The following is a 22,111-nucleotide window of genomic DNA, read 5'->3' as shown; positions in this document are numbered from 1 at the left end:
ACTCAAAGTGGGGGCTTCTAGGTTATAGGTAAATTTAAACATTGTCTAGTTGACAATTGGTTGAGTTTGTCTAAAGACCTGGGATCGATAGAAAGGAACGTTCAAGTAAAAGATAAAGGATTGTGGAGACCATGTTTTATTGTGCAGAGGAAGCTCTCAGATAGCAGACTTCTGAGAGAGCAGGTTGTAAACTGTTTCTTATCAAACTCAAAAGCGTGCCTGGTTCTTAATTGATTATCTCCTTGATCTGGGAAGGAGGGAAGAAAAACGAGCGGGAAGGGAATTCTCTATAGAATGTAGATTTTTCCCACAAGGGACTTTGCAGGTCAATTTCAAGGTGTGGCAAGGAAATATATTTCGGGGCTAAATATTTTTTTCTTTGTCTCATAATGTTATGCCAGAGTCAGACTGAAAAGTAAGTCACAATATATAGGGTTAAATAAAACCTGTCTGGTGAGAATTTATGGTTTGTAGGGCATGACTCCCCACACCCCTTCAGGTAGGAATTTGGGCAAGATAAAAAATCAAAGTTATAGTTCTCATTTCTTCCAGCTCGTGTATTCAATGGATATATGCCTTTGAAATTGTATGGAAATAAAACTTAAAAGTAGAGCCCTATTTGTTCAGTGTTTTATTCTCAGAGATGCTTGACTTTCATTTCCCTTGTTCTCTGTTAATCCTGTCTCCCAGTTGCGCTGTAGAGTACAGAAATGTTTCACAGCTTCCAGAGAATGCACACTTATTTAAAAATTAGTATGTGTGTGTGTGTATGTGTGTGTGTGTGTGTGTGTGTGTGTGTCTGTGCATGCAATACATTATGAGTGTTGGGTTTAAAGAGAATTTTAATCTAGCCAGAGAAATGATTTAAATTAGGTGAAATTTTCTGTTGTATATTTTTTTTGCTAAGCATCTTTGGAATATCTTTTCTCAGGCAATAAACTCTAGAGGCACTAAGGTAAGTGAAATATTTCAGATAAGTAAGTACCATCATCACAGGTAGAAGTAAGTACATTTTTAAAAAGAATACCGGAAAACCTCAGTTTAAAATTTAACTCTGACATGAGCAAGTGTATTGAGCTTTAAATCTTAGCTTTTTGTTGTAAATATGCATTATATATGCATATTATGCCTATGTGTATATGCATACATAAATACCGTGAGGCATACCCTTAATATTTATCAGGGGTAATAATAAAATAATGAATGACAGTTATTGAGCACTGGATATGAGCTAAGAAATTCATGCATACAGTTTCATTTAATCCTCAAAAGAATCCCTTATAGTAGAAATGATTTCTTATCCCATTTTGCAGATGAGTAGAACCAAAGCCATCAGGTTAGCAAGTATCTGGAACAGGTCTGTTAGCTTGTAGGAAACGTTCTTCATAATACATTCTTAGCAATGCCCTAAGATTTTGGAGAACGCTGCTGTTTGTAAATATCAGGTAATGCCTCTCATTCAATTCAAGAAACTAGTAAAAAGTTTAAGTGATTTCCTTCAGGCTAACCATGAACCTGGCTGGGAACAGGGATTCCTCCCTGAACTAAAGCGCACAAGTATTACTATTTCAAAGAGACAAAGGGAATCTCAGAGTGACTTTGGGATTCCAGTGTGCACCAATGACTATGGGCACTCTTTGCTGGTGTAAGTGAGGGACTGTGTTAAAGAAACTTCTCTTCCTGGGTTCACAAGGGGCGTGGTTTCAAAGGCAAGAATTTCCCGGCTGCAGGCCTCCATCTGGGGACCAGCTGGGTGTGCTCTCCCGGTTACATAAGTAGTGGATGTTAAATGCAAAAGTTTTCAAATGCCACCAGTTCACATTATTATAGAAACTGATTTTATAAATGATGTGCTATTCAAATAGACGGTGATCTAAATCTCATTGCAATGCATTAATATTACATGGAGTTAGAAAGTTCAAGCACGGCATCAGACAGCAAAATTTGCATTCGAATGTAGGGTAAGTCAGTGCACATGTTTGCCTCACACTCTGTGACAAATTTCCAAGGGAGGATTCATTTTATTTCTGTACTCCGACTATTCATTTAGAACACAATGCTACTCACTGTCATTTCACAATAGCGTTTTTTTTTTAAAGCTCAGTAAACCATACTGCTTTGTAAGCTTTACTAACTTCACCGACTGTTTTATTCCTTCCTACTGGTCTAGTGTCTTAGACTAAACCCCAGCTAGCATGTGGAGCTAGGCAATCAAGTGTGAAACTTTGTACATGTACTTTCCTACCTTATACTTGTTAAGGATGAGAGATTTCCAAATTACTCTTGACAAGGAGTCAGTTTTTGACGGACTTCCGAGGTATTAACGCATGGAATTGCATTTTGGTTTATAAAATGTAAATACCAACAGGGGTAGCTTGGGTTTCAAGCTAATTATTAGGAAATTTAAGTTTTTTACCTTTTCCTGGAGAAGAGTAGCCTCAGAGCTGGTGGAGAAGTTTGAGAGGCGCCTTAAGTGAACCCTCAAGAAACAGCACCTGAATGTTTGGGGTGGCTGAGGTCAGCAGGATTTACTGAGGACTGTTAGGTGCTCTGAGTGTATTGCCTTGGCCAATTCATCCTTGTAACAACCCTACAAACAAGCAAGATATTTCACTGGGCAGGAAATGAAGACCCACGTTAAATTAAATGTTCAGACATCTGTCCAGGAAACTGGAGCAGGTGAGGAATTTGGCAGGTAGGAACGTCAAAGTTCAGTCAAGTATAAGCACAATGAACAATATGATTTGTGCTCTCGCTTATTGCTAGTTTCTTGCAGCAATACTATTAAAGTGTGACAAACGAATGGTCATCTCTGGAAGTATTTTTAAATGGAGAACCGATCTGTCAGTCATTCTTGCCTGGGGAGGATTCCCCACTCTCTCTCTCTCTCTCTCTCTCTCTCTCTTTCTCTCTCTCCAGTACTCAGTGCATGCCTATTTTGTGCTGGTCAGAGTGCCTCATGGCCCTTCCCTGTGGCTCCTATGCCCAAATTGGGGACACAAAGAAAACGATCAAATACAGAGTGGAAATTCTGAGCCATCCTATGCAGGAAGTGGAGTGCAGTGAGGAGACACTGGTGGCGGGGGACAAGCTTATTTAGAAACTTCATCAGGGCCAACATGCCTGAGAAGGTGGTATTTAAATTGGCGCTTTCAGACAGAGGAGGCAGTGAAGCAGAGGTGTGAAGTCTAAGGCAGGAATACATTTGGACAGAGACTGAAAGAGGGCAGTGAGATTGGCTGGAGCTTACTGGCTGGGGGGAGAGTATCACAAGACTGATTAGATGAGGTACCTTCCTCAACCAATGCATGGCAAACAAAGAACCCCTGGGAGCCTCTGCCCATTGGGGCCAGTGCTCAGTGCTGACACAGAGCACCTGGTAACCCTGACTCCTATTCTCAGGGTCCATTCTATTCCAGCCCCAGGAAATGCTTCTCCCCATGTCTTGCTTTGTCCTCAGGACAGAAGGTGACATTGAGTTTCCAAATGTGCCAAGATTCCTGGGTTGTACCAGTGGCAGCACTGGAGAGAGACACTGCTTTGGAGCTCAGGGGGGTGGTTAGGGCTGTGGAAATGTGTAGGTAAGAGAAGGCACAAGCACATTAATTGGCTGTATGAGTCCATTTTTACACTGCTATAGAGAACTGCCTGCGACTGAGTGAGTTATAAAGGAAAGAGGTTTAATTGACTCACAGTTCTGCATGGCTGGGGAGGCCTCAGGAAATTTACAATCATAGTTGAAGGTGAAGGGGAAGCAAGGCACCTTCTTTACAAGGTGGCAGAAAGGTAAATGCACGCAACAGGAACTACCAAACACTTACAAAACCATCAGATCTCATGAGAACTCAATGTCATGAGAACAGCATGAGGAAAACTGCCACCATGACCCATTTGCCTCCAGCTGATTTATTCCTTGACATGTAGGATTTATGGGGATTATAATTCAAGATGAGATTTGGGTGGGGACACAAAGCCTAACCATATCATTTGTCAAATCCCTTCCCTCAGATAGTATGAAAACCATTCTAATCCTTGCAAAGTATTTTTTTCCACGGATTGTTGAACATCTATTTCCTTGCATTTCTTTATGAACCAAATCTGGTCTGGAATTACTCATACATTAGCATGGAATTTGTGATAATTATACATGGTGACTAAGGAATATTAAACAACTCATCTTATTCTTAAGTTTGCTATACTCTTGCATTCATATATATGTATGTTTAGCCGTAATATGTGTGAAGTGAGATACAGATTCTCTCCACTGATGAGTAGGTAGACCTTGGATGTTTAACTACAAATAGCTTTACTTTTGTAAAAATATTTAGTAAGATGTCATTAAATCTTCATAAGTAATAAAAACATTTTAGCTTAATTTCAATTAATTTGATTTAAAATTTGACATTATTATTTACATTTTTCTTTAATGTTAAGGTAGTTTATATTAGTAAAAAAAACTTTTCAAAGTATATGAAAAATATATATTCAGTTTTTTACATTTAATTTGTATTTTCATGAAAATATATTCAGATTTTGTAGTCTTTGGATACAATTACATTTTTAAAAGTTCTTTAGATCACTAAGAATAAGTACATGTCAAGATGAGGCTAGAAATAGAAGACAAAAATAGAGCCCAGAAAAGGGGCGGAAGCAGCAGGAAAAAAACCAAAGAAATTCAGAGGCAATCTGCTTACATTTTAAAATTCCTGAAACAATGAAAGAAAGAGTAGGCTTCTGTCAAGCATGACCCATATAAAATTTGCAAAAAGTACATAACACATTTTTCAGATTTAATTACTGATCAAAATGATAAAAACAAGCCAAATGGACATTGCAAATTATTTAGACTTTTGCTACTGGCTATAACAACGGAGATAAGAAAGCACATTTTTCTCCTCATATCCCATGTACTCAGGTCTGATAAACGCTACAAAAGTTTGTATTTTTAACTAAGCAAAGGTTGACATACTGATCAAAATCACGTGAATAAATCACACAAGTATTCCCATCTAATTCCCAGCTTTGAAGCAGCAAGGGCACCTGGGCCAGCTGATAGATGAGGAGCTCTGTCCGCCCAGAACCAGCCACAGCTGCAGATGATGGGCGCTGCTGAGCCTGCTGTCTCACAGAAGCTGATCCTGGAGGGCGCCTTTCCATCGTTGATGATGTTAGGAAGTTTCTTTTAGAAAACAATCTGATTCAGATTAATGACTCCAATTTTTCACTGGATGGAAAACACGTCCAGAAGAATTGGCCCTTATTTTAAGTTCAAAGGTAGTATATCCTTGTTACTACCGTTACTTGATTTATAGCCAAAAAGACAAGCTTTGGGCAATGAAGTTATTTGTGATAGAAATACTTAGGTTCTTGATTAAGAGAATATTTTTAAAAAATCACTATCAGAGAAAAGTATACCTGATACAATGACTAGAACTGAAAAATTATGAACAAACAGCAAAACAATTAATTAGTACCATTTGACAAAGAAAAGTAATTACCAATATGAAACACTGCTATGGTGTTCTAAACATACAAATGTCCAATATTTAGCCAAGCAGAATGATGCTTCTTTTGACATTAACTACCCAACATTTCTTGAGAGGAATGGATAGTTTCTAAGTCTAGAAGACATGATTTTGGAATCTGAGGCTAGAATGTCTGAACATGTAACACAATAAAAAAAAAACAAATTAAAGCTAGAATGGCAAAATAAAAATAAAATTATCTTTTAATGCATAATGAAGTGAGAGAAAAAACACATAAAACAAGTTTTGGAGAATTTTTTTTCTAAATTGAAAGATATTTCGGGTGATATAGCTAAAGTCACACAGCTGTAAAATATAAGGACATTATAATGAGGATATGGGAATATTTGCATTACTCTGAAGCTATGAAGCTACCTGTATAGATAATTCCAAAACTAATTAATAGATACTATTTTCCCATCATTATAGACTGAGATGTCTTAATTATAGATTTTCTATGAAATATTTCAGCTAAGAAAAATTTCAGTATGGGTTCAGGTATTTCTTTTTCTTTCTCTCTTTCTTTCTTTCTTTCTTTTTTTTTTTTTTCTGAGACAGGATCTCACTGTGTCACCCACGCTGGAGTGTAGTCATGCTGTCTCAACTTAATGCAACTCCGCCTCCTGGGCTGAAGCCATTCTCTCCCCTCAGCCTCTTGTGTTCTGGGACTACAGGTGCACCGCCAAGCTTGGCTAATATTTGTATTTTTTGTAGAGATGGCGTTTTTGCCTTCTTGCTCAGGCTGATCTCGAACTCTTGACCTCAAGTGATCTGCCCACATTGGCCTCCTAAAGTGCTGAGATGACAGGGGTGAGCCACTGTGGCCAGCTAAATTCAGATATTTCTCTATGAGATGGTGTGATTTATAATACATGTGATACATTTACAAATGTGATTTGTAATGTATCACTTTTGTAATGTATCACATGTATTATAAATCACATACATACAAATGCATCCCATTTGTAAATGTATCACATGTATTACAAATCAGTCTCTTAAAGAAATGTAACATATACAATGTATCATATACACCCCCTCTAAAAGAAATGTATTATATACACATCTCTTAAAGAAATGTATCATATACATTTAAAAATATTGTAGATTTTTTCTAGGATAATGATAATTTTTATTTTCAACCTGTCCTTAGAAATTTTAATTCCACTGAATGTAATAGCAAAAACCGTAATTACTTTAGCACCAACTTAATATATGTAAAATCTATTTTTTCTGATTTTAAATATTTCCTAAAATAATGTTATTGACAGTTGCTGCTAACTTAGCAGAATGAAATTTCTCTATACTGAAATAAACCACAGTGACTCAAGAAGGATGGCCTAATTTAGCATTACTCTCAAGAGAACAAAATTACATAGAAAATTTTGACTGCGAACACACAATTAGTGATTTTGTTAACAAGAAGGTAAAATATAAATTTTATGAAATACACAGATGAACATTTGTAAGTTACGTATGTCTTGATTTTCTTATTCATCTACTATCACAGGCACATCATCAGGACATCTCAAAAGTGAGTGATAGGTCAGGCATGGTGGCTTATGCCTGTAACCCTAACACTTTGGGAGGCTGAGGTGGGCAGATCACCTGAGGTCAGGAGTTCGAGACCAGCCTGGCCAACATGATGAAACCCATCTCTACTAATAATACAAAAATTAGCTGGGCATGGTGTTGCAAGCCTGTAATCCCAGCTCTCAAGAGGCTGAGGCAGCAGAATCACTTGAAGGCAGGAGGCAGGGGTTGCAGTGAGCCAAGATGGTGCCACTGCACTCCAGCCTGGGTGACAGAGCGAGACTCTGCCTCAAAAATAACTAAATAAAAATAATCATTCTATTCTGTTATCATGAATATTTGATCATGACTCTACCATTTTAATATTTTATGATTAGGAAGGTGTACTTCTCAAGATAGCAGAATAGAACATATTTTCTCTACAGTTTAATTTATTACATTTCACTGTTTAGATGTATGGTGGGGGGCCCATCTGTCCTTTTGTTCAGACTCTGCAGATGCTAGAGGCCAGCCAGGTGGACCTTCCATCATTCCATGTGTGCTCTCTTGTATTCCCTAGTAACTTATGCAGAGTAAGTAGTTAACAAATGTTTACAGTGCAGGGTGCCGTGGCTCACACCTGTAATCCCAGCTACTTGGGAGACTCAGGCAGGAGGATCCCTTGAGGCCAGGAATTTGAGGCCAGCATAGGCCACATGGTGAGACCTCATCTCTAAAAAAATTTTTTTTTCAAATGTGGAATGAACAAATATTGCCTTCTCCTACTTCTCTAAAAACTACTTGTTAAATGGGGAGAAATGGCAGGTATAGGTGACAGGGGGACGGAGGCAGCAAACCACTTTGCCATGTGTGCACCTGTGCAACAATCCTGCATGATCTGCACATGTACCCCGGAACCTAAAGAAAGAACGAAAAACAAACAAAAAAACCTGCTTGTTAAAAAAGACCGGTCAAAAACAACTTGACTTTCAAGGCCATGATGAACCAGCTCATTCTCAGGGAAGGCTTTTTTATTCCCTTCAGCCAGAAGCCATAGCTTTTCCCCTGCCCTTGGGCAGGCTTCACATCGGGGCTGCAACCCATGCTGGGTTTCTTTTGTGCTCTCAGCAGCACCACCTCCAATACGTTCAGCAGACCCCAGGGCACACACAATCACACTTCCCAGTGCCCACAGGATCTGGCACCTGGGTATTCCTTATGTTCTTCTTCACTGACAATCTATATTTTTAAGCGATCGGCATGAATAACTTCCCGTAGTGAAATCCTCATTTCTCCATACGTGAAATAAGAACTTCTGCTTTTATCTTTTTGCATCCAGGCTTTGAAAGTCATTTTGTATCCTTGTATTAAATACACACATCACAAAAACTGTACATTTTCTGAGACTGAGAATAGTTTTGACAAAACTTTCTGTATAAAACCCTGGGGCTGCTCTCTAGTGACTTGATAATTGAGATATATTATTTCAGGGCCAGAGGTGTGTTAATCGATTGAGGTTAAGTGAGACTTTCATCAAGTCAGACAAAGGAATGCCCACTGTGTGTAAGGGAGCCAACTGCAGACTCGCCTGGCTGTGGGTCAGTATCTCTCAGCCTTGCTGGTTTCATTGTTTGTCTGCTTTTGAAACCACCTTTGCCTTGTTTGCTGTAGATGATCAGCTTTCAGCAGCTATAATTTCCTCAGCAAGTTTTACTCCCCATTATGTACCCGATTTCTTTTTCATTTTTCCTTCCTTGTAAAGACATCTTTCCAACTTGACCACAGCTGAATTTCTCTCTCTCTCTCTCTTTTTTTTTAAAGTCTCCTTGCTTCAGGAAAAAAAAAAAAAGAACCAGATGACCAATGAACCTTTTAGTGCCTTTTAGTATGAGATGCATAGGTTTAAGTACGTCATTGAGTTTATATTGAAGGATGATCATGACACTATGGATCAGAATGAACACATAAAAAGGTACTCTTCTTTTCTGCTTAAAAAGCAATTCCAAATTAAATTATGTCAGTTTATGAACACTTGAAATACATTCTCATCTTCCAATTGGTAGAAATGAGGGATTATTATAATTCCTGCAGCTCTCTCCTCTTTCCTTCAGGGCACTCTTTGTTAAGGATTCTTCCTGCTATTCATTGTCTCCCACCTGGGAAATCATGTGATGGTAGCTTAAAGAGGGAAACAAGTGATTCTTATTCAAAAATATCTTTTTTTTTTTTTTGAGATGGAATTTCGCTCTTGTTACCCAGGCTGGAGTGCAATGGCGCGATCTCGGCTCACCCCAACCTCCGCCTCCTGGGTTCAGGCAATTCTCCTGCCTCAGCCTCCTGAGTAGCTGGGATTACAGGCACGCGCCACCATGCCCAGCTAATTTTTTGTATTTTTAGTAGAGATGGGGTTTCACCATGTTGAGCAGGATGATCTCGATCTCTTGACCTCATGATCCACCTGCCTCGGCCTCCCAAAGTGCTGGGATTACAGGCATGAGCCACCGCGCCCGGCCCCTTTTTAAATAGCTAATAGCACATTATGGCTTTGGATAAACTTTAATGGACAATGGAACCGGGAATTTGATTTCTCCAGAAACTATATTCCTTATTAGACATTACACAATCAAGAGAAATCCGTTTGCAGGACAGATCTGTTCTCTGCATAATTGTGCTATTCCTTATTTACTGTTCCGCTGTAAATGGTCAAAGGCTCACTGATGTCTGGGAGAATGGCCCCTGCTGGAGGCAGCCGCCTGTTGGCAGTTACCACAAAGACTTTCCCTAGGATGCTGGCAGACACCTTGACCTTGAGCTGAGGCATCACAGCTACCCCATTTGTAGATATCTGTACCCCTGGGAATGCCCCATGACTGCTCATTCTCTGTGAACCGACTTTGTAATGTGCAAAGTATTCACGAGGAGCTGAGATGTGACCACCAAATTAACTTCCATCTGCCATTAAAGCCAGTATTTTTGCTTCAATGCCAAACAGATTCCCTGGGGTATAACTTGATGCTGTATTAGATAGTACAAGTATGACTAAAGGCATGAACAGTAATTTTAAATAAGACGGGCTTTGGGAAAATGAACAATGAGGACAGTACACCTTGCTGCAGAGGTGTGGGCACACCCAAACCCACCCCAAATCCTTTGGTCAGCATATTGTAGGTGACAGAGATTCATGATGCCGGAATGCCTGGTCTGTATTAAATAGCCCTTCTGTGGCAGGCCCGGTCTCACTAATGCAGGCCTCCGTAACAACTGTTTCAGCACTCACTGAGTAACCAAATATTAAAAGCTGAGAAAGCTAATGCCCTTACACAAAGGCTGGAATGTATCAAAAGCCCACCAAGAGTCTTGCCTTGGCCTTTCCTGGGTCTTGAAGCATGACGAAATAATGAAGGAATTCTTAACAGGACCCATTAAACAAGTTTTATTGGGAGTCTGAAGAAACTCTCCAGGCCTCCACAAACAAGTATATCGGGGGTTCAAAGGAACTCCCCACACCTCTGTGATTTAGCAGGAGACAAGTTAAGGGTGATCACCCCAGCCCACCGAACTTAATTCACTGAGACTCCAGAGGAAGGTGTTCAGAACTCAGACCTTAGTTATAGATTAAACGAAGTTAATCACTTACGTCTTTAAATGAATGCACACTTACACATAGACATACAGCTTAGAATCTGAAAAACTTCATAATTTTGGATTGGTCCGGTGATAGTTTCCAGGCCTTCTCCCTGTAACTGGTGGCAGAAATAAAAACTCTCTTCCTCCCCAGTTCATCTGCATCTTGTTACTGGGCCATGAGAAGCAGCAGCCCGACCCTCACTGTGATCCAGGAATACTTCAATGCCCGAGTTGAAGTACAATAGTGTTTCTCGTAGCTGATAGAGCGGGTAATTAGAAGGAAGGTACAATCCTGCAAGAATTGACTTTTCTAAACCTTTATTTTCTTTTTGGGATTATTGAGGACTGGGTAGCATTATGAGAAAGTCAGAAAGAAAAAGTAAGAAAGCACACATCTGTTTACCACCCCAGCTTCTTATAGTTTGTTCACTGTGGAATCCGGGTGTGATCAGATGGCATGATTTGGAGGACTTAGTTTTTAGTGAGACCAAATATTCTAACACAAATTCCCTTTTTTCTGCTCAGACCTTTTGAATTTATGGTGATGTGGGGTCAGACAAGGTCATCTGGTATCTGTAGTAAACATGTGAAATATTAGAGAAAACATGGGCTCCAGCATAGTGTAAAAGAAACGTGCCAATTCATTTATTCATTTGTCAGGTAGAAGTCATAAATTGGAAGTGGTGGTAAAATTTTAGAACAAAATAAAAGATACTTTGATAGGGACAAAGTATATACATGAACTACTTAGAAAATTACAATTTAATAGTATTTGATCTTAAAAACGTGATCTTTAATGGTGATGTATGTTAGTAGAGTCTCGTCATTGTAAATTACATTTTATCAGTAATTTTGAGCTTTCAGATAATTAAGATTATAGCAGATCTGCTTACATATTTAGCCTTATATGGCTGAGCGTTTTGTTACCCAGAACAAATTGATATGACCTGTGATGAAGTCTCTTGATTTTTCTTGGCAAAGTAAGAGCAATGATATTTCTTTTCTGAAAAATCTTTGTAACTGTCTGAAAGCACTTTTCCTCTATAAAGATTAAAATCTTTTTAAAAAACTCACTGGCATTTTCTCTGGATAGACTTTGTATTTTTTCCCTGCCTCAGCAGAAAATTAAAAACTACCAAAGCATTTGTAACTTTTGTGCCTAGCTAGGGAAGAGTTCTCTGTCTAAACTGTCTGTTTACAACCATCTCCTCTTCTCCATTGGGGGTACATGGCGAGGCCCCTCAGTGGATGCCTGAAACCGTGGTTACCACGGATATGTACTATTTCTTCCAACAGTACATATCTATGATAATGTTTAATTTATAAATTAGGCACAGTAGATATTAACAGTAACTAATAATAAAACAGATCAATAATAACAATATACTGTAATAAAAATTACGTAAATGTGATCGGCCTCTCTTTTATATTCGGGTGAGTTATATTACATTTCTTCAAACACCTTAGGGCAGGCGTCCGCAAACTTTTTACACAGGGGACCAGTTCACTGTCCCTCAGACCATTGGAGGGCCGCCACATACTGTGCTCCTCTCACTGACCACCAATGAAAGAGGTGCCCCTTCCTGAAGTGCGGTGGGGGGCCGGGTCAATGGCCTCAGGGGGCCGCATGCGTAGTTGGGGACGCCTGCCTTAGGGCACTGGGGACTGACTTGAAGGAAACAACTTTCTTCAGGTGGGTTTGATAACTGGCGGGGTAGTAAATAACATCGTCTCCTGCCGTCTGGAACTGAAGGCAGATTTACAAAGAGCCCTTGTTTAACTGTTATCTGGGTATAAACTCATTGTCAGGTAATGCAGTCATGCACCACATAACGATGTTTTGGTGAATGATGGACAGTGTATATGACAGTGGTCCCATATGATTATAATACAGCTGAAAAATTCCTGTCACCGTCATAGCTGTCTTACTGTCACAGAGCAATGCGTTGCTCAGCTGTTCGTGGTGATGGTGGTATCAACGAGCCTACTCAACAAGAACCTCAGGAAGGTCCTTCAGAAGGTATCCAGAAGGAGGTGTTGTTATAGAGACGACCCTTCCCATGCATGGTTTTGCCCCTGAGGATCTTCCAGTGGGAAATAATGTAGAGGTGGAAGACGGTGATATTGATCATCCTGACCCTGTGCAGACCTGGGTTAATGCGTGAGTCTGTATCTTAGTTTTTAACAAAAAAATTCAAAAAGGAAAAAATAAAAATTAAAACGTTTGTAAATAAGGATATAAAAAATTTTGTACAGCTGTACACTGTGTTTATGTTTTAAGCTAAGCATTGCCAATGAGTAAAAATAAATTTTTAAAATTTTTTAAATTTTTTTTAAAAAATAAAAACTCTCTAATGTAAAAATGTTACATAAGCTAAGGTTAATTTTTATTGAAAAAAATAAATAAAAAATAAGTTTAGTGGGCAGAGCACAGTGTCTCACCCCTGTAATCCCAGCACTTTAGGAGGCCAAGGCTGGCGGATCACAAGGTCAGGAGACTGAGACCATCCTGGCCAATACGATGACACCCTGTCCCTACTAAAAATACAAAAATTAGCTGGGTGTGGTGGCTCACACCTGTAATCCCAGCTACTCAAGAGGCTGAGGCAGGATAATTGCTTGAACCCGGGAGGCAGAGGTTGCAGTGAGCCAAGATGGTGCCACTGCACTCCAGCCTGGTGACAAAGCGAGACTCCATTTCAAAAAAACCCAGAAGTTTAGTGTAGCTGAAGTGTTCAGTGTTTTTAAAGCCTACAGTGGTGCACAGTAATGCCCTAGGCCTTCACATTCACTCACCACTCACTCACTGACTCACCCTGAGCAACTTCCATCCTGCAAGCTCCATTCACGGTAAGTGCCAATCAGGCGGACCATTTTAATCTTTTTTTGTTTTTTTTCTTTTTGAGACAGAGTTTCGCTCTTGTTACCCAGGCTGGAGTGCAATGGCGCGATCTCAGCTCACCGCAACCTCCGCCTCCTGGGTTCAGGCAATTCTCCTGCCTCAGCCTCCTGAGTAGCTGGGATTACAGGCACGCGCCACCATGCCCAGCTAATGTTTTGTATTTTTAGTAGAGTCAGGGTTTCACCATGTTGACCAGGATGGTCTCGATCTCTTGACCTCATGATCCACCTGCCTCGGCCTCCCAAAGTGCTGGGATTACAGGCTTGAGCCACTGTGCCCGGCCCCATTTTAATCTTTTATGCTGTATTTTCACTATACCTTTTCTGTGTTTAGAGATGTTTAGATACACTGTACTTGCCATTGTGTTTCAGTTGCCTACAGTATTCAGCGTGGTGACACCCTGCACAGGTGTGAATGGCTGTACCATATAGCCTAGGAGCGTGGCAGGCTTTACCGTCTAGGTTCATGTGAAGACACTCTATGATGTCTGCACAACACTGAAATTTTCTAAGGACGTATTTGTCAGAACACGTATTTCTCAGAACATATCCTCATCATTAAGTGACCCATGACTATGGATTACTATCTATTTAAATCTTAAACCTTCCAAGAATGTCATAGGATGCAGCTTAGAAGATTGTTTTTATACAATCATTGGCAGACATTCCTTGAAGTAATTGTACCTCCTTGTTTCAACTAATTAGTGTCAATGAATAATTTAAGCATGTAATTAATACTGATACCAAAATGTTTAAAATCATTTTTAAAAAATTCATAATTTTTCCTTTTAAAATGATTTTTTTCATTTAAAATGATTTTTTCAGGTTTTGGCTAAATTTATCCTATTATACTTAAACTAGTATGCCTTCAAATTCATAATGAAATCTAATGAACTCGAAGGAGACGGTGGGTTGTAAATAAACTGAGTTTCTTCTGTGAAATGCATTCTGCTTATTTTTAGTGCCCTAATGTTGAGAGCAAACACTGCAGCCCCCCAGGTAGTTTTGGCAGATTGTTTTGGACTGACGAGTGTTTTAAGGCCAAGCTGTTTATTCCATGAACCAGGGAGAAGGACCCATGGTGGGAGGCCACTGAGGAAGGCAGGGGCTTCTAGACACGGGTGGGCCCAGGGGCTCGTACCCTTGTGTCACTCTTTGTCCAGATCCTCAATTCCTTTTTTGTTTGTTTTTTTTTTTTTTTTTTTGAGATTGAGTTTCGCTCTTGTTACCCGGGCTGGAGTGCAATGGCGCGATCTCGGCTCACCGCAACCTCCGCCTCCTGGGTTCAAGCAATTCTCCTGCCTCAGCCTCCTGAGTAGCTGGGATTACAGGCACGCGCCACCATGCCCAGCTAATTTTTTGGTATTCTTTTTAGTAGAGACGGGGTTTCACCATGTTGACCAGGATGGTCTCGATCTCTTGAACTCATGATCCACCCGCCTCGGCCTCCCAAAGTGCTGGGATTACAGGCTTGAGCCACCGCCCCCAGCCCCTTCAATTCCTTTTTGATTCTATGGTTCCTTGTTCACAGTTTTTAAATAAACCCTCCACCTCCATCTTCAAACAAACTTTCCAGCTGTTCTTGCTAATCCAGGACAGTGAACCTTGCCCCAGGCAGTGATGCTGCGTTCCAGTTGGGACCACCTGGCCGGCAGGAAGGCAGTGGCACTCTGGAGTGTGCCACCCCACTTGCCCTCCTGCCACCCACAATGCCGGGCTTGAGCCTCTCGCCATCTGGGTCGCCATCTGGGGCAATCCCAGCTCTCACCCCCAGGGCTCATGTCCATGAGCAGAAAGACGGTCTGCATTGATGACAAAACCCCTTCCCTCCCCACTTCGGAAACATGCACTAGAAGAAAGAAATCTAACTTATTCAATCTGCCTTATTAATTAGGAAGCAGCCTCCAAAGAGCAGACAAACGTTAATTTGATATTATAGAATCAGTTGCTGATGCAAACTGACAACATGTATGTGTCAGTGCCCGATGTGTCTTATGACTCGTCACTTAGTAGCTTAGAGGCCACTGTCATAGGACTAGGAGCCTCTGAGTTAGAAGCCCTCTGTGTCCTACACTAACAAACTACTCAGATCAACTTGAGTAAATCGCCTTGCGAATCATTCTCAATATATGAACTCATGTACCACTCACACCCAGATACTTATGGAGGCACTGTTATTGCTGCTATGTATGTATACCAGAGGAAGCTGCGACCTAGGGAGGATAAGTAACTCCTTTCCATCCTGCCAGCTTGTGTGTGGAGGCGGAGACCACACCCCCAGCCAGGCTGTCCTCTGAGAATGAGCTCTTTCCCGACTCCTGCTATTTTGGAATAAGGTGACTTTTAAACACAAATGAATCTTTTATTGCTTCAATGACCAGGTTGAATTCATTATAACTGTGGCCTGGCAATTGACCCAAGTTTGATCCAATTTAGCTAAAATGCTAGTGTGACACCAGCTAATTGTACTTGAACTCGTTTAAGATGTAGCCTGGAAGTGTTTCTGGAAGACTGGAGCGCTGCCCTAGCTCTACCACTCCCCTTATTTCCTGGTTCAATTGCTCTCGAAAACCCAGCTCAGATAAAGGGGATCAATGTGGACCTCTCCCTGGCATTCCCGGGACAACGAGTTTCTTCTTAGTCCTTGCTTGCATGCCGCATTAAACATGCCACATGTACTTTCTGTCTACATTGTGTTGAGGTTACTTCGTGATTCTCCACTGTGAGTGAATTAACTCATACCTGCCCACCCTTCTCCATTTTGAGTTCACTTAGAAATACTGGAGAGAGGCCGGGCGCGGTGGCTCAAGCCTGTAATCCCAGCACTTTGGGAGGCCGAGGCAGGTGGATCATGAGTTCAAGAGATCGAGACCATCCTGGTCAACATGGTGAAACCCCGTCTCTACTAAAATACAAAAAAATTAGCTGGGCATGGTGGCGTGTGCCTGTAATCCCAGCTACTCAGGAGGCTGAGGCAGGAGAATTGCCTGAACCCAGGAGGCGGAGGCTGCGGTGAGCCGAGATCGCGCCATTGCACTCCAGCCTGGATAACAAGAGCAAAACTCCGTCTCAAAAAAAAAAAAAAAAAAAAAAAAAGAAATACTGGAGAGAGATCAGTATTTCTGATCAGAGAGATCGCCTGACAGTGGTGGCAAAGGTGACAAACGGCAATGTAGAAGAATGAAATAACATTGACAATTAAACAGAAACGTGACGGATCACAGCATGTGCCTTTTGCTTACACAGCCCATGGGATGTGTGTCTGGGGTACCCACGTGCAGTGCAGAGGGTGAGTACCAGGAAGGAAGGTTGAATCAGGCCTTTGAGTCTCACAGGGAGAGCCTGAATTTCATGCTATAGACCAGGCATCCCCAAACTTTTTACACAGGGGCCCAGTTCACTGTCCCTCAGACCGTTGGAGGGCCGCCACATACTGTGCTCCTCTCACTGACCACCAATGAAAGAGATGCCCCTTCCTGAAGTGCGGCGGGGGGCCGGATAAATGGCCTCAGGGGGCCGCATGCGGCCCTCGGGCTGTAGTTTGGGGACGCCTGCTATAGACAAACAAAACTCCATCATGAAGTTTTTTGTTTACAACAAAATACTTTCCATATGAGTCTATAACTTTTTGTTTTTCTTAAAAATTTTCGATGGTTTTGTTAACTGTAAAAACACATTTGGCTTGGCACAGTGGCTCATACTTTAATCCCAGTACTTTGGGAGGCCGAGGTAGGAGAGTCCCTTGAGCCCAGGAGTTCAAGATCAGTCTGGCCCACAGGGTGAAACCCTGTCTCTAAAAAAACTACAAAAATTAGCCGGGCCTGGTGGTGTGCACTTGTAGTCCCAGCTACTTGGGAGGCTGAAGTGGGAGAATCACCTGAGCCAATGGTCTAGGCTGCAGTGAGCCGCGATCATACCACTGCACTCCACCCTGGGCCACAGAGTGAGACCTTGCCTCAAACAAACAAACAACAGAAACGTTTTCTTCAACCACAAGAAGCGACAGATAGATGTTACTGGAGCTTATAAAATAGATAATAAAGGTTTACGTCTCCACCTCCCTAACACCACAGCCCTGAGATAAACACTACATGTGTAACAAGCTGTTGAGGGGGACTTGTCTGTTGCCCCAAAAATGGTAACCAAGACTCAAAACACAGACAAGACCGTTCTATAATTATCTGTCACCTGACATCTGCTTGTTCTCGATGAAGAGTGGGGCGATGGGCGGAAATCAACTATTATCGATGTCCTTGGGCTTTCAGGAAGTTTCGTGGTTGGTGGCCACTCCCCCTTCTACAAGGGGCGGGGCTGCTCTAGGGCAATGTCTTGGAGAGATTGAGACATTCTGCAAGAAGAGAAGACTGACACCTGATTCCTCGAATGGAAGCTTCCTTAATAACAGGTACATTTATTTTTATTTTTATTTATTTATTTATTTATTTTATTTGTTTATTTATTTTTAAGACGGGGTTTCACCATGTTGGTCAGGCTGGTCTTGAACTCCCGACCTCAGGTGATCCGCCCACCTTGGCCTCCAAAGTGCTTGGATTATAGGCGTGAGCCATTGCGCCCGGCCGCAGGTACATTTTAACACTGTCCCTTGAGAAAGAATTCTTGAACAGGAAGGATTTTACTGACTCTAGAGATGATGACGACATCTCTGGAGCTTTCAGATGGAAGTCTTGCTAATAGAAAGTCTTGCTGAAGAACTGTGGAATTGTGTGTCTTAAAAAACAATGGTGGGACTGGACAAGGTGGCTCACGTCTGTAATCCCAGCACTTTGGGAGGCCGAGGTGGGAGGATCACCTGAGGTTAGGAGTTCAAGATTTGCCTGGTTAACATGGTGAAATCCAGTCTTTACTAAATATACAAAAATTAGCCGAGCATGGTGGCACAGGCTGTGATCCCAGGTACTCGGGAAGCTGAGGCAGGAGAATCGCGTGAACCTGGAGGGCGAACTGGAGGAGCAGGAAGGATGGAAGAATGTTTCCAAGGCAGAATGAATAAGTCTTGGCCACGAGTTGGTTATGTAGGTGAGAGGAGCAAAGACCACGAGGTCTTCCTGCCTTCTTGGGAGAGATGCTTTTCATCAAGGTAGGAAGAGAAAGGAGAGTGCTTGGCCCTGGCTGAGCCTTGAGCAGCATGCTCCTTCCTTCGTTCATTGAAGAAACACTCATTAATGCCTGCTGGATACCAGGCTGCACCTGACTGCTAGGCCTATGGGATTGTCCTCGGCTGTCGTGGTCATTGCTTACATGAAAGTTAAAGTCTTATGCAGTGCTTCTTTTCGGGGACACACGTCTGTCACCTATGAAGTCGTAGAAGAACAAAACAAAATGCGATGAAATCAGATGCGACTGTTACAGCTGAAACTGCCGTAAGGGATCAGAGTAGAGGGAGGACACATGATGTTGCCATTCGTAGAAAAAGAGAATTTTATCTTTTATTTGCAATTTTTTTTTTTTTTTTGAGATGGAGTTTCGCTCTTGTTACCCAGGCTGGAGTGCAATGGTGCAATCTTGGCTCACCGCAACCTCCGCCTCCTGGGTCCAGGCAATTCTCCTGCCTCAGCCTCCTGAGTAGCTGAGATTACAGGCATGCGCCACCGTGCCCAGCTAATTTTTTGTATTTTAGTAGAGACGGGGTTTCACTATGTTGACCAGGATGGTCTCGATCTCTTGACCTCGTGATCCACCCGCCTCGGCCTCCCAAAGTGCTGGGATTACAGGCGTGAGCCACCGCGCCTGGCCCGCAATTTTGTTTTTATAATTGAGAGAAGTATGGTAAGGAGATGGTCATTTTGGTGGCAGAAAAAAGGTGTCTTTGGGATGTTGGAAATTCAGGTAGAAACCTTGGTGAGAGGTAAGGACTAGAGACACTGATGAATGGAGAGGTGCCAAGTTTGTGGGAGTGAAAAAGCAATCCAGGAAGTACATTTTGAAAATTAGTTTGAAATTCTCTGTGTTTTGTGCCAATGAATTAGAGTTGTTTTGGTATCTAAAGAACAATCACTCTTACAGACAAACAAATTCACTTTAGGTATTAAAAATGTCAACATTAAAACTTTATATAGTTAATACTTAAAGGAAGAAGTGGAATTACTTTCTTTCATTAGTTTTATTTTAAGACTCTTGCTTTTCAAACATTTTAATTAAAATTAAGATTTCAGCCATGGAATATTCGTTGAAATAAGGCATGAAGGAAATGATGAACTTACCATGTATTCTTCAGAGCTGTCCTTATGTACCACAAAGGTCTGTCTACCTAAGGGAAGAAACGGGCACAAAATATTCTTTATAGAGTTGACCTTAGCCAAAGCAAGGACAGCTGCCTGGGATACACTTTCTGGTCGCCTTGGGGAATGCTCCCCTCGCCTTTGTTACAAGCAAGTTTTTAAAGACAAAAGGGAAGGAGGAGTAGGCTGATCCAAAGTTGTTCGACAGGCATTCTCACTGGTTTACAGAATCACACTGGTGAGTGATTGGCTGTCCATGGTTGAACCATCAGGTGTATGGCATTTTACGGCTGCTTGGAGTCCGTCTGGAGCCTGCCTTGCAAGTGGCTTTATGAGGTCATTATTTTCGTTCAAGAGGGAGTGAGAGATGACTGCTGTAACATTTTAAATGCCTCTCTGGGCCTGATAATTTAAAGAGGTTCGTGTTCCTCACATAAACATTTCTTTTCTTTCTTAGGGCTACCATAAACATCAACAGGCATAGTGCACATTCACTGTATACAAATGCATATAACAATGCCATATTCCGTGTGACACAAATGTACGTTCCTCTCCTCAGAGCTGTCTCTTGCGAATGATAAATACCTTTAATCACAGAAAAAATGCCAGCGATGTTATCTTCTAAATGTCTAACTTAGTTAAAGAATTATGGCTCTCTCAAGGGTACACGCCTCCACTGAAACCTCATTAACAATTCAACTTGGGAGTTTATTAGGTTTAGGGTGTGGTGGTAGGCAGGTGGGGGAAAGAATATTTTATGGGAGGAGCCCCCCAAACCTGTCCAAAAACAGTTATAGAACTTTTATTTCTTTTTAGGCTAATTTGAAGAATTAATTATGATTAAAACATTTTTTGATTAATTTATTAATTTATTTATTTACTTTTTTCTGAGAGAGTCTTTCTCTGTTGCCCAGCCTGGGGGATAGTGGCAGGATCTCTTAACTCACTGCAACCTCCACCTTCCAGTTTCAAGTGATCCTCCTGCCTCAGCCTCCCGAGTAGCTGGGATTACAGGCGTGCACCACCACATCCAGCTATTTTTTTTTTTTTTTTTTTAGTAGAGATGGGGGTCTCACCATGTTGGCCAGACTGCCTTGACCTCCTGACCTCAAGTGATCCACTCGCCTTGGCCTCCCAAAGTGCTGGGATTACAGGCTTGAGCCACTGCACCTGGCCAAATTTTTAATTTATTTTCAAACGGACAAAAATTATATAGATTTATGGCATACAACACGATGTTTCAATATATGTTTACATTGTTGAATGGCTAAATTCAGCCAATTAGCATTCATTAGCTCACATACATTATTTGTGATGAGAACACTTAAAGTAGACTCTCTTAGCGATTTTCAAGAATAAATGTTGTTATTAACTGTAGTAACCATGTTGTACAATAATCTCCTGAATTTATTCTTCCTAACTGAAATTTTATGTCCTTTGATCAACCTCTCCCCAATCCCTACAGCCCTATTATATTTGTTTCAATTCAATGTGTCAAACCTGAGAGTTCTAAGACCTTCACTGTATTTACCTTTCATGCTCAAATTTCTGCAGTTCTAATTCTGCTATGTAATCTTATTTTGAGTCTCGGCAGCTGCATACTTGACTTAACACTGTCTTTTAATTTTCTTTGGAGGTTTTAAAGAGCAGAGTAGAAAATACTGTCTTTGCTTGATTTATTAGGTGTCAACATAGGAAATACCAGATGGTTTTGTCTGGTATTTCTGCCATGTAATTAGAAAAATACTTGTTTGAAATTGCTAGGCAAAATGCCTGTTCTTATTGTCTGTGTCTCTTATCTCTCTCATATTAAGATGTTAAGGTTGTCATACAAATATTATGTGTAGATGTTGATGAGCTGTAAGATCCTAAAGAGTAAGGGATTATTCACTCATCACCTAAGACTTCCATTTCAGACCCCAACTATCACAATCAAGTAATTTTCACCATTTTCAAAGGACAAGTGAAACTTAAATAGACCAACTTATTTAAACCATATGTCAAAAGGAATTTAGGGTGTTGAAAGAATATTTCCAGATATGTCCTCTTTACTTTAGTTTCTTTGATTCTTATTCTCAGTGTATAATTTAAAAACTGGTTTGTTTGAATTCACCATTTACTCTTCCCTAGCACATTTTTTTTGAAAATAAAAAATTTTGGATCTTTAAGTCCTAAAATAATTATCCAAATAAGAAACTTAGAAAGTTGCTATGCTATTGATCTTTCAAAGCTACATATTATACTGATAGTGAAGTTTCATGACTGAGAGAAATTAACTGCCTTCTTCTGATATGGTGCAAACATCAT

At 41.0% G+C, this 22,111-nt stretch overlaps 2 protein-coding genes and 1 pseudogene across 2 annotated transcripts in view; all 3 read left to right on the top strand.

Moving 5' to 3' along the window:
* PXDNL (peroxidasin like) overlaps positions 1-22,111 on the top strand; it is a 379,412-nt gene that overhangs the window by 49,699 nt on the left and 307,602 nt on the right. The window lies entirely within an intron of this gene.
* Positions 1-22,111, top strand: part of LOC104653364 (nuclear receptor coactivator 5-like) — a 42,951-nt pseudogene that overhangs the window by 5,048 nt on the left and 15,792 nt on the right.
* PCMTD1 (protein-L-isoaspartate (D-aspartate) O-methyltransferase domain containing 1) overlaps positions 1-22,111 on the top strand; it is a 157,115-nt gene extending 135,004 nt beyond the window's left edge. The window contains exon 6 of the mRNA XM_074386649.1: positions 1-22,111. This exon is cut by the window's left edge and continues 6,823 nt beyond it. The gene's annotated coding sequence lies outside the window, so the exon portion shown is untranslated.

Source organism: Saimiri boliviensis, chromosome 15 (genome assembly GCF_048565385.1).
Source record: "Saimiri boliviensis isolate mSaiBol1 chromosome 15, mSaiBol1.pri, whole genome shotgun sequence".
Lineage (NCBI taxonomy): Eukaryota > Metazoa > Chordata > Mammalia > Primates > Cebidae > Saimiri > Saimiri boliviensis.
The sequence above is the reverse complement of the archived record's forward strand: the minus strand, read 5'-3'. Positions and strand labels throughout refer to the sequence as shown.